At 43.0% G+C, this 10,885-nt stretch overlaps 1 protein-coding gene across 3 annotated transcripts in view; it reads left to right on the top strand.

The window, feature by feature from the left end:
* Nucleotides 1-5,427: 5,427 nt before the first annotated feature.
* LOC134862235 (DENN domain-containing protein 4B-like) overlaps nt 5,428-10,885 on the top strand; it is a 32,798-nt gene continuing 27,340 nt past the window's right edge. For 2 of the 3 annotated variants that reach the window (XM_063880008.1, XM_063880006.1), the window contains exon 1: nt 5,428-5,554. The gene's annotated coding sequence lies outside the window, so the exon portion shown is untranslated. The remainder of the gene's footprint in view (nt 5,555-10,885) is intronic. The other variant, XM_063880007.1, reaches the window with a different exon arrangement.

Genomic DNA, 10,885 nt, shown 5'->3' with positions numbered 1-10,885 from the left:
TTCTATTGGCTAGCGCTCCAACACCTTGCACGTGATAGGCTAAGGGGCGGGACATCTCTAAGCGGTTGACCAATCACAACGGAGCCGGCCAGTTAACCAATCAGAGCAGACTGGGCTCTGGTTTCAGACAGAGGGTGAAAAGAGGAGCTGCAGCACAGGCAGTATGAGAAACATAAAGAGCTCTCTGAACATTAGAGCATGGAGACATGTCCCAGGAGAGACACAGAGCATGGAGACAGGTCAGAGGAGAGACACAGAGCATGGAGACAGGTCACAGGAGAGACACAGAGCATGGAGACAAGTCACAGGAGAGACAAAGAGCATGGAGACATGTCCCAGGAGAGACACAGAGCATGGAGACAGGTCAGAGGTGAGACACAGAGCATGGAGACAGGTCACAGGAGAGACACAGAGCATGGAGACATGTCACAGGAGAGACACAGAGCATGGAGACAGGTCACAGGAGAGACACAGAGCATGGAGACAGGTCACAGGAGAGACACAGAGCATGGAGACAAGTCACAGGAGAGACAAAGAGCATGGAGACATGTCCCAGGAGAGACACAGAGCATGGAGACATGTCCCAGGAGAGACACAGAGCATGGAGACAGGTCACAGGAGAGACACAGAGCATGGAGACAGGTCACAGGAGAGACACAGAGCATGGAGACATGTCCCAGGAGAGACACAGAGCATGGAGACAGGTCAGAGGAGAGACACAGAGCATGGAGACAGGTCACAGGAGAGACACAGAGCATGGAGACAAGTCACAGGAGAGACAAAGAGCATGGAGACATGTCCCAGGAGAGACACAGAGCATGGAGACAGGTCAGAGGTGAGACACAGAGCATGGAGACAGGTCACAGGAGAGACACAGAGCATGGAGACATGTCACAGGAGAGGCAGGTCACAGGAGAGACACAGAGCATGGAGACAGGTCACAGGAGAGACACAGAGCATGGAGACATGTCACAGGAGAGACGCAGAGCATGGAGACATGTCCCAGGAGAGACACAGAGCATGGAGACAGGTCCTAGGAGAGACACAGAGCAGGGAGACAGGTCACAGGAGAGACACAGAGCAGGGAGACAGGTCACAGGAGAGACACAGAGCAGGGAGACAGGTCACAGGAGAGACACAGAGCAGGGAGACAGGTCCCAGGAGAGACACAGAGCATGGAGACAGGTCACAGGAGAGACACAGAGCATGGAGACAGGTCACAGGAGAGACACAGAGCATGGAGACATGTCACAGGAGAGACAAAGAGCATAGAGACATGTCCCAGGAGAGACACAGAGCAGGGAGACATGTCACAGGAGAGACACAGAGCAGGGAGACAGGTCACAGGAGAGACACAGAGCAGGGAGACAGGTCCCAGGAGAGACACAGAGCATGGAGACAGGTCACAGGAGAGACACAGAGCATGGAGACAGGTCACAGGAGAGACACAGAGCATGGAGACAGGTCACAGCAGAGACACAGAGCATGGAGACAGGTCACAGCAGAGACGCAGAGCATGGAGACAGGTCCCAGGAGAGACACAGAGCAGGGAGACAGGTCACAGGAGAGACACAGAGCAGGGAGACAGGTCACAGGAGAGACACAGAGCATGGAGACATGTCACAGGAGAGACACAGAGTGTCACAGGAGAGATACAGAGCATGGAGACAGGTCACAGAGCAGGGAGACAGGTCACAGAGCAGGGAGACAGGTCCCCCTCACAACTTGAAACTCTTAACAATCGTTCGTGCCTCAGAAGGAGGAACCCTTACTGGTCCCACAGAGGGGAAATGTACATCCTGCATTTGACCCATCCCAGTGTTGGGAGCAGTGTGCCTTGCTCAGGGACACCTCTGTAGCACTTGGTCCTTCGGGGGCTTGAACCGGTGACCTTCCAGCGCCCAAGCCGAGTCCCTATGGACTTCCCCAACACACACCACTAAAGCCTGATTTATTTTATGGTGTTGAATATTTGGAGGAGCTTCAGCTTCTTTACTTCAGGATAAATATCTTAGGGTCAGTTGTTTTTGTGCATGCTCAATAACTCCCTTAAAGGAGCAGCTGTTCTGTCAGATCCTCCTTTAAATACTTCTTGTGCTGAACTCATGCGGAGTAATTTATGTCCTAAAGAAATGAACAACAGGTAACAAAAGATCCCTGTCGATGAGCAGACCAGTTTGAGAGATAACCTTTTTTAATTTCAGTTTTTTAAAATCATGTTCCCTTAATTAGAAGGGATTTTGAAAACACCGTCATTTCATTTCTTTTTATAGTAAAGGTTTCACAGAGAAGGTCCAAAATTCAATCTCAAAGAAAGAAAAAGTGTGTGTGTGTGTGTGTGTGTGTGTGTGTGTGTGTGTGTGTGTGTGTGTGTGTGTGTGTGTGTGTGTGTGTGTGTGTGTGTGTGTGTGTGTGTGTGTGTGTGTGTGTGTGTGTGTGTGTGGCATCTTGGTGTTATGCAACAAACGTGTTGTGAGTTAGCCTGCAGTTCCGGACTCTGCCATCGGAGGGAGCTGTGTGTCTGTGTGTGTGTGTGTGTGTGTGTGTGTGTGTGTGTGTGTGTGTGTGTGTGTGTGTGTGTGTGTGTGTGTGTGTGTGTGTGTGTGTGTGTGTGTGTCTGTCAGTTTAAGGCCATATTTGATATTTTTGGATGTTTTTTTATTAACTCTCATATTTTCATTATTATTATTTCATGTTTTGTTGGCAGAATAAAATGAGCGTCTGATGCTTTGTATTTCAATAATACACTGACTCTTTTGTTGTTGTTGTTGTTGTTGTTGTTGTTGTTGTTGTTATTGTTGTTGTATTCACATTTTTATTTGAACCTTGTCATAAATAACCTGGGAATGTTGAGTGTTGTAAATATGAATGTTTTAAAGCAGAGACTTTTTTAAAGAGACTGTAATTCAGATTATTTCACAGAAAATAAACAAACCTGGAAAATCAGCTGCAGACTCTCCGTGTTCATATTCCAAAATACTGCAGGGAGATATTCACCGTTACAGGAAACTCAATAACTAAGTACATTTACTCAAGTACTGTACTTAAGTACGTGTTTACTTGAATATTTCCCTGTTATGTTACTGTGTACCTTTACTCCCCTACATGTATTTAATCCCTTCAGTTACTTTACAGATTCTGATTACTGATGGTAAATATAATCTCCCTTAAATCAGACTGTAGTTCACCTGCAGTAAATCCAGCAGCTACCCTGCAGTATACAAAGCATTCAAACTAGCTGCACCTTTACCAGCTCTGAGAACACTTTAATGATCAATCATTATAAAACATATCAGAGATATTATTCTGAAATGGACCAATCAGACAATGACTACTTTTACTGTCACTACTTTAAGTACATTTAGAGGAGAGTACTTTCTACTTTCACTGGAGGAACATTTAGAATACTTTCACTGTGACAGAGTATTCCTACACTCTGGTACTTCTACTTTACTCAGTACAAGATCTGAGTACTTCTACTTTACTCAAGTACTTTCTACTTTCACTGGAGGAACATTTAGAATACTTTCACTGTGACAGAGTATTCCTACACTCTGGTACTTCTACTTTACTCAAGTACAAGACCTGAGTACTTCTACTTTACTCAAGTACAAGATCTGAGTACTTCTACTTTACTCAAGTACAAGACCTGAGTACTTCTACTTTACTCAAGTACAAGACCTGAGTACTTCTACTTTACTCAAGTACAAGACCTGAGTACTTCTACTTTACTCAAGTACAAGACCTGAGTACTTCTACTTTACTCAAGTACAAGATCTGAGTACTTCTACTTTACTCAAGTACAAGACCTGAGTACTTCTACTTTACTCAAGTACAAGATCTGAGTACTTCTACTTTACTCAAGTACAAGACCTGAGTACTTCTACTTTACTCAAGTACAAGACCTGAGTACTTCTACTTTACTCAAGTACAAGACCTGAGTACTTCTACTTTACTCAAGTACAAGACCTGAGTACTTCTACTTTACTCAAGTACAAGACCTGAGTACTTCTCCCACGTCTGAATATACTAGAGTAAAAGTACTAATACCAAACTGAACAATGAAATGTAAATGTCCGGTATTTAGAGTTTTGGAAATATATGAAAAAACGAGTTAAAATATTCAAAGTAAAAATACTTCATACAGAAACATGTTTTACAGTTCTGCTTGGGTGTCCCCTCTCCTGTAGTGTGTACTACAGGCGTTAGTACAGGTAAATGGTCGGTAAAAGCTTATTGTTATTATTCTTGATATCCACAAACAGTCATGTACGAGTTCACTGACAGCTGCAGCTGCGTCAAGAAACACGTGATATCACCGGAAACAGGTGACTCGGCTTCAAAATAAAAGCACTGCTGCGTAACTACGTATTGAATAAATGATAAATCAATCTTCTGCTCAGATTATCAATCACTGACACTTTCTATTAAGGTACATCTCATTAAGTAGAGCAGCTGCACTTGCAAGAAGCCTGTTTTTCCACCTCACTTTGCACATTCTCAGAATAAATGTCTTGTTATTGGACTAAATTACTATTTTACCGTAACATCAATGAACAGAAGATCAGAAAAACAGACTGTAAATAAATACACAGGGAAACACAGACTGAGTAGAGACACACAATTGATTTTTTTTTTTTTAAAGGGAGATTTAAAATGATTAAAACCGGGATTTCATTAAGAAATCAACATGTTTTATTGTGAAATAATGACAGAAATAACTTGTGGTCTGATATTAATGATGATTCCCATTATAATATATTATAGTTTAATGTTACTGTATGTCATAATATCATTTGTCTTTGACATTATGAAACAAAATCATAGATGTAAAGTAACTAAGTACATTTACTCAAGTACTGAATAGTACACTATAATGTTCCACATGAGTGGAGACAGGACTGAAGTTCTTCGATTTAATATCTCCTTGCTTACTGGCAGAGAACGTCCAATATAGGGTCGCTACAGAACTTTGAAGATACTTGTACTTTACATGGTGTACTTCGACTCCACTACATGTATTTAATCCCTTTAGTTTCTTTACAGATTCTGATTAATGAAGGTAAATATAATCCCTTAAATCAGACTGTAGTTCACCTGCAGTAAATCCAGCAGCTACCCTGCAGTATACAAAGCCATTCAAACTAGCTGCACCTTTACCAGCTCTGAGAACACTTTAATGATCAATCATTATAAAACATATCAGAGATATTATTCTGAAATGGACCAATCAGACAATGACTACTTTTACTGTCGCTACTTTAAGTACATTTAGATGAGAATACTTGTACATATACACAAATACACAGGATGAATTTGTCCAGCCTCTGTTTTACTTTAGAACACGATCTGAGTACTTGTCCCAGCTCATGAGGGTTTCTGTAATCCAGCTTCGTCACCTTTTATTTTGAAACATTTGACCGGAAGCGGCTGTGTTGCTGTTGTTAGCTTGCTGCTTCTCCTCCGAGCAGAAGCAAACATGGACGTCACATGTGAGAGAATGACCTAAACATGATCCTGCTTTCCGAGGGGAAAAACCAGCACAGACAACAAGGTAGGAGCCTCCCTGTCACACCGGGCCGAGTTTACCATACTCTCTACCGCTGCCGGTCACCGGTAAAGTCCTATACCGTCTGTTAGCTGAGGGAGCTAAATAGCGCTTAACGGGAACCTCGGTGCCGGCGCCCATTATCGGACACGCCTCCCAGCGACAGCGCATCTTCAATTTCTCCTAGAAGAGAAATACATAATTTAAACATCACATATCTCAGTGTGATTCTCACACATTTTAATGTTTTAATCGTTGATGTGTATATATACACTTGTGTGGGAAATTATGCTGTTTGTAAGACCTTGCAAAATGTGCGTTTGAGGCATTTCTAGTGACAAAATGCACGGAATACATAACACATTATGTTAAATATACCCAGGCTGCGTCCGATAATGGATCCACATTCTCCTGACACCGGAGTTTAAATAGCGTTGCAGCCGCAGGCGACCATCGTCTGTCACACTATGAGCCTCCACGCACACACACACACAAAGCTCATATACACACAGATTCGGATGTTTACTACTGAAGGGGGATTCTGGAGGATTTGAGGTCAGAAATGTTTATGACATTTTGAAACATTAAGTCGTGCACAGTCGTGTCCGATAATAGAAGCAGCCAACAGGATTTGAAAGCTCCAGCAGCTGCTCGGGCCTGCACTCTGCATCCACCTGTGTGTGTGTGTGTGTGTGTGTGTGTGTGTGTGTGTGTGTGTGTGTGTGTGTGTGTGTGTGTGTGTGTGTGTGTGTGTGTGTGTGTGTGTGTGTGTGTGTGTGTGTGTGTATTTGTTTTATTATATTACTTACATATTTTTGCCTGCATAAAGATTTGAATGCAAGACTTTTTAATGCAAGTATTTCCACAATGTTGTTGGTACTTTACTGCAGTAGAGGCTCTGGGTACTTTCGGTGTGATTTGTGCAGTAACGATCCCCTGCAGGCTTATTTAGGAGACCCTATTTTTCTTCTGGGGGTTTTCCCTCTCCTGTAAATGGTCTGCAGAGGCTAAAATCCCTGTGTTCCCTGCAGTGATGCATCGGCATGAGTTCTCTGAGCATCGAGGCATTTCAGTTTTACTGGAATTTAAATAATTAATCTAAAAATATTACCTTATTTGGAATACAAATGTCTTAAATCAACATTTAGTCATCTTAAACATGTACCATTTAATAAACAATACTCAGATTATGAAGCAGAACCAACATCTTGACTTTGATCTTAAATGTCTCTCCTCTGTTTACTTCCTGAACATGGTGACATCACTATGGAACATAGCGCTCCTATTGGCTAGCGCTCAAACACATTGTGTAGTTCAGACACTACATACTGATATACACCTGAACATCAGCAGGAGAGGACTCTTTAAAGTAGAGACACTACATACTGATATACACCTGAACATCAGCAGGAGAGGACTCTTTAAAGTAGAGACACTACATACTGATATACACCTGAACATCAGCAGGAGAGGACTCTTTAAAGTAGAGACACTACATACTGATATACACCTGAACATCAGCAGGAGAGGACTCTTTAAAGTAGAGACTCTACATACTGATATACACCTGAACATCAGCAGGAGAGGACTCTTTAAAGTAGAGACACTACATACTGATATACACCTGAACATCAGCAGGAGAGGACTCTTTAAAGTAGAGACACTACATACTGATATACACCTGAACATCAGCAGGAGAGGACTCTTTAAAGTAGAGACACTACATACTGATATACACCTGAACATCAGCAGGAGAGGACTCTTTAAAGTAGAGACTCTACATACTGATATACACCTGAACATCAGCAGGAGAGGACTCTTTAAAGTAGAGACACTACATACTGATATACACCTGAACATCAGCAGGAGAGGACTCTTTAAAGTAGAGACTCTACATACTGATATACAACTGAACATCAGCAGGAGAGGACTCTTTAAAGTAGAGACTCTACATACTGATATACACCTGAACATCAGCAGGAGAGGACTCTTTAAAGTAGAGACTCTACATACTGATATACACCTGAACATCAGCAGGAGAGGACTCTTTAAAGTAGAGACTCTACATACTGATATACACCTGAACATCAGTAGGAGAGGACTCTTTAAAGTAGAGACTCTACATACTGATATACACCTGAACATCAGCAGGAGAGGACTCTTTAAAGTAGAGACTCTACATACTGATATACAACTGAACATCAGCAGGAGAGGACTCTTTAAAGTAGAGACTCTACATACTGATATACACCTGAACATCAGCAGGAGAGGACTCTTTAAAGTAGAGACCTACATACTGATATACACCTGAACATCAGCAGGAGAGGACTCTTTAAAGTTCCGGCTCTAGGACCCACAGACGAAGGTCAGACTTTGTTCTTCTTTCAGTTTTACTTTGATGCGCTGCGTTCCTGTGAGACAGCAGGGTGCCGTGACGTGTCGCGTCTTGTAAAGAATGTGTCGCTGCAAAGACGTTGCACAGGAGAACCTTTTAAAGTGAAATAGAAGGTAATGAATTGCGTAAACACAAGATCATTTATTACAATCATGGTTCTTCAGAATGGAAGTAGAACCCTCTCTGTCGTTCTGAACCGTACCCCTGCATTTGTTTATTCCGTCACTCTTTTATTTATTCTCCATCAACTCTTCCTGACACACCCTGTGTATTTACAGAGCTGTAGTAAAGTGTGCTCCTTCTTTTACTTTTTCAGTTTATGTAATTATTCTTTTTATTACTTTTTTAACTTCTAAGGTTTATATAAATATATTACAGCTTCATATATTTTTTCACATTCTTACTTTTTTATATAAATATATTTTTTATTTTAGATTTTATTGGACATTTTACTTTTACTTGTTTTATAGACATTATTGATTTATCCTCCCATGAGGTAAATATAATATTGTGAACAGGTCTACAGCTCTGTGACTGACTACCAATTATACAATAATATAGAAACACACATAAATTGTACAAATGCCACCGACAGTAACGGTTGCCTTCTTGTGCAACACAATAAATATATATATCATATATTCTATGAAGTCGGAGTGAACACTGTCCAAACCGGACTCTCCGGATGCTGTACACACCTCTCTACAGAAGTACTGCTTCAGTAAAAGTATTACATCCTCACTGTGAAAATACCGCCGTGTGATCAAAACCATATTTACAATGTCAGCATTCAGAAACATGTTGGATGGTTAGCTGGGTGTTCTGTTTGGTAGGTTGATTATTTGTTTACCTTTTTAAGTTAGTTGGTCATTTCAATTGGATGGATGGTTGGTTGGATAGTTGGATGGTTGGTTGGATGGATGGTTGGATGGTTGGATGGTTGGATAGTTGGTTGGATGGTTGGTTGGATGGTTGGATGGATGGTTGGATGGTTGGATGTGGATGGTTGGTTGGTTGGATGGTTGGATGGTTGTGGTAGTTGGATGGTTGGTTGTGGATGATGGTTGGTTGGATGGATGGATGGTTGGATGGTTGGATTGGATGGTTGGATGTTTGGATGGTTGGTTGGATGGTGTGTTGGATGGTGGTTGGTTGGATGGATGGTTGTGGTTGGATGGTTTGGTGTGGATGGTTGGATGGTTGGTGGTGGATGTGGATGGATGGTTGGATTGGTGTTGGATGTTGGTGGATGATGGTTGGTTGGATGGATGGTTGGTTGGTTGGATTGTTGGTGGTTGGATGGTTGGTTGGTTGGATGGTTGGGATGGTTGGTTGGTTGGATGGTGTTGGATGGTTGGTTGGATGGTGGTGGTGGATGGTTGGATGGTTGGATGGTTGGTTGTTGTGGTTGGATGGATGTTGGTTGGATGGTTGGTTGGATGGTTGGATGGTTGGATGGATGGTTTGGATGGTGGATGGTTGGATGGATGGTTGGATGGTTGGATGATGGATGGTTGGTTGGATGGTTGTTGGTTGGATGGATGGTTGGTTGGATGGATGGTTGGTTGGATGGATGGTTGGTTGGTTGGATGGTTGTTGGTTGGATGGATGGTTGGATGGATGGTTGGTTGGATGGTTGGATGGTTGGATGGATGGATGGTTGGTTGGATGGTTGGTTGGTTGGATGGATGGTTGGATGGTTGGATGGTTGGTTGGTTGGATGGTTGGATGGTTGGTTGGTTGGATGGATGGATGGATGGATGGTTGGTTGGTTGGATAGTTGGATGGTTGGATGGATGGTTGGATGGATGGTTGGATGGTTGGTTGGATGGTTGGATGGTTGGTTGGATGGATGGTTGGATAGTTGGATGGTTGGATGGATGGTTGGATGGTTGGATGGATGGTTGGATGGTTGGTTGGATGGTTGGATGGATGGTTGGATGGGTTGGATGGATGGATGGATGGATGGATGGATGGATGGTTGGATGGATGGTTGGATGGTTGGATGGATGGATGGATGGTTGGATGGATGGTTGGATGGATGGATGGATGGTTGGATGGATGGATGGATAGATGGATGGTTGGATGGATGGTTGGATGGTTGGATGGATGGATGGTTGGTTGGTGGGTTGGTTGGTTGGATGGTTGGATGGATGGATGGATGGATGGTTGGTTGGTAGATTGATCTCATGTCACAATAGTGGTAAGTCTTTATTTAGCCTGCATGCTTTAACCCCCCCCCCCCTCCCGTTTGATGATTAAATGAAATATAAAATGTAGATATAATAAATAGAAGAAGGCCCTGAAAAACTGTCTACTGCACCCCTACACTGAATGATGCACATCTATCTATGCACCTCCACGACCAGAAAGACCTGTTCAGGAGGAGGAGGGGGGAGCTCACAGCATGTCCCAGCATGCACTGGGAACAAACATGTTTCCAGTGGAGCTCCCCTGCATGTGTCTGTGCTGTGGGAGGAAACACACACTGTAAAATCAGCAGAGACCCACTCGTCTGCATTCCTGCCGCGGTGCCTTCACTGACTCTGTTTTCAGTTGGATTGCGTAACATCCTCCACAAAGAGGGGGCTCTCTGAGGACCTAAACACACCCCTCAAACATTTCTACTGTGACATGTCATCATATTTCCTGAAGGGTGCACACTGTTCTCAGTTTGATCCCTTTGTTACGCTCAAAAGTGGAAAGTAATCTGAGTTGATGGGATGATCTCTTTCTCTGGAGACTTTACCTCCTGTCTGTGGCCTCTGCTCCGAGCCCATTGGTTCTTACTGGACAAGTGTTCCATAGTGATGACACTATGAGTCCAATGGAGGGATTTCGGGCAGGGGACACATGGATTTCAGCCTCTGCAGACCATTTACATGCACTAAAACCTACAGAACACACTACAGGAGTGGGAAAACCCCCCAATTTTTTTTAAA

Source organism: Eleginops maclovinus, chromosome 3 (assembly GCF_036324505.1).
Source record: "Eleginops maclovinus isolate JMC-PN-2008 ecotype Puerto Natales chromosome 3, JC_Emac_rtc_rv5, whole genome shotgun sequence".
Taxonomy (NCBI): domain Eukaryota; kingdom Metazoa; phylum Chordata; class Actinopteri; order Perciformes; family Eleginopidae; genus Eleginops; species Eleginops maclovinus.
This window is presented reverse-complemented; position numbering and strand designations above follow the sequence as displayed.